This window comes from Rhagoletis zephyria, unplaced genomic scaffold, assembly GCF_001687245.7.
Source record: "Rhagoletis zephyria isolate East Lansing unplaced genomic scaffold, Rhagoletis_zephyria_1.1 Rzeph_scaffold_04785, whole genome shotgun sequence".
Lineage (NCBI taxonomy): Eukaryota > Metazoa > Arthropoda > Insecta > Diptera > Tephritidae > Rhagoletis > Rhagoletis zephyria.
In genome coordinates, this window is record NW_016161868.1 from 1 (window position 1) to 2,255 (window position 2,255).

At 34.9% G+C, this 2,255-nt stretch overlaps 1 long non-coding RNA gene across 1 annotated transcript; it reads left to right on the plus strand.

Annotated features, from left to right (window-relative positions):
- Positions 1–450: 450 nt before the first annotated feature.
- LOC108371211 (uncharacterized) lies at positions 451–1,848 on the plus strand. The gene is made up of 3 exons (XR_001848727.1): positions 451–512; positions 1,544–1,730; positions 1,826–1,848. It is a non-coding gene; the product is annotated as an uncharacterized LOC108371211 (long non-coding RNA).
- The last annotated feature ends 407 nt before the right edge of the window (positions 1,849–2,255 follow it).

A 2,255-nucleotide genomic window follows, 5' to 3' on the forward strand; every position in this document is an offset into this window, starting at 1 on the left:
TATATATATTACGCGAATACCTCGCATAATTACTAATTTCTATTTTTTTAGTGTCCACATCCCGTTGAACTGATCACATGTTTCTTGCCAGCTACCGGCAGGGTTGCTTAAGTAGCTAAAAGGAAATTTTACCCGAGTTCAGCGTTCTTTTGTCGNGGAAAAGTGGGGAGGGAAATTTTTGTTTTCGTATATACATGATATATATTTTAAAGAAGTATATATATTACGCGAATACCTCGCATAATTACTAATTTCTATTTTTTTTGAGTGTCTACATCCCGTTGAACTAATCACATGTTTCTTGCCAGCTACCGGCAGGGTTGCTTAAGTGGCTAAAAGGAAATTTTACCCGAGTGCAGCGTTCTTTTGTCGCTCGCTTAAAAAAAATGCAGCTATAGTTACAATACAAATTCTGGCACTGCACTGAACTCAAACCTTTTACCGACAAACATAACAGAAGGCAGCTCTCAAGAAAAGCAAAAACTCCATTAAAAATTACGCACAGGAAATAGGTAAGAAATTTTCTTGGGTAAAATTTCCTTTAAGCAGTACGCAGTTCTCAGAAATTTGCTACGCTTTCTACTGTGGTTTTCTAAAATTGTTGGTGAAAAAGATCCCAAGGCAACCCATGTTGCAACATTTATGCCCGTTCCATTATTTCTTGAGGGAAGAGTTTCAAATATCAGATGACAAAATTCCAATTGAATGTACATACGTACGTATGTATGTATGTGTAAAAATATATGTACATATATCACGTTTGTGTACATTACATTAAACACTTTTTATATGGTGCTAAGCAGGAAATATTTAGGAACATAAAATTTCATTTCGTTTTGTACTAAAATACACTCTTTTGCACTCTATGCATAAGAACTTATATGCTAGGTGTGTATGTACATATGATATTTTGACCGGTTTTGGCATTTGGCATTCGTCTTTTGTTTATTATTTTTTTTGTAAGAGTCTAGCTGGTATACAACAAACACTATATAAATTCAGATTTCAAATATTAGAAAAATTCTGCTTATTTTCACCAAAATTTCAAACTTTTTAATCAGAATTTTGGTATGCAGTTTTGTAGACCATTTAATTCTAGTGTAATGAGGTGCAAGTTTCAAGCTGCTATAAAATCCCGTTAATTTTTGGCACTTTTTTTGCTGGCAGTGTTCTCCAAATAAAAGAAAATCGTCCATACTTTTGTATGGAAAAAACGTGAAACACCTTCAATAAAAAAAAATTATTTGTGTTAGCTGGCTGCAAATGTTTTTTGATGTTGGCTGTCGCTTCACCTGAACATATGAAAAGTAATTCTAAAGAATCGGCAAAAAATCGGCGAAAAAAGGCTGATGCCGATGCTAAATTTTGTGCCGATACTAGCCGATGCCGACGCCGATTAATCGGTTGGACTCTAGCACTTATAGCAGAACAATATTTTTACGAAAACTCGTACTCAATAAGCTCTCTATATTTAAGACAACTACTTATATAACTGCAGTGAATGATAGTTATAACCATTAAGAATCTCTAAAATCTTTTGCAGGTCCAAAACATTGTCACCAAAACAATCAAACCGAAATTTTTTGTACAGAGGACATACTCCAATCAAATGATAGGTTTCTTCAACAGCACCTAAATTGCAAACTGAGCAGTTTACAGAAGCGACATTTTTAAAAGATCTTGCAATAAGATTTAGCAAGCCACTCCTTGCGCGGAAAATCATCGTTAAAGTAGGTAGAATCCGTAGGTGAAGTTAGCAAATTCTTTTTCAATCAATATCCATATTAACATTTTCATAATCTGACAAAATATTTTTTATTTTCAGTTTTATTTCAACATATACCTTGTTTATACCCAGTAGAACTTGGGAGCATCGTACGATTGCTCGGTGAGTACTCCCTTGGGAGTATACGAATACTCCCAACATTGGATGTCCTAGGAGGGGGAGTAATCCCTTTTACGTCCTAAACGAGCAATCGGGGAGCACACACAGAATTATCATCCCACAAACCTTCTAATGGAGCAATACGGCAGTACTCCCATAGTTACCTCCCAGAAACCTCCCAAAAAGACAACAAGGGAGTGCACATAGAAAACATCCCATATACCTCCCGAACGAGCAATAAGCTAAACCTTTTTCTGAGTGTATCATATTAGCACAATGTCACTAATATTTGACTTACAAACAAAATACGGGCAAGAATTTCAAAATTTCCAGCCTGTTTGTGTAAAATATTTTATTTTTATCTTTATTA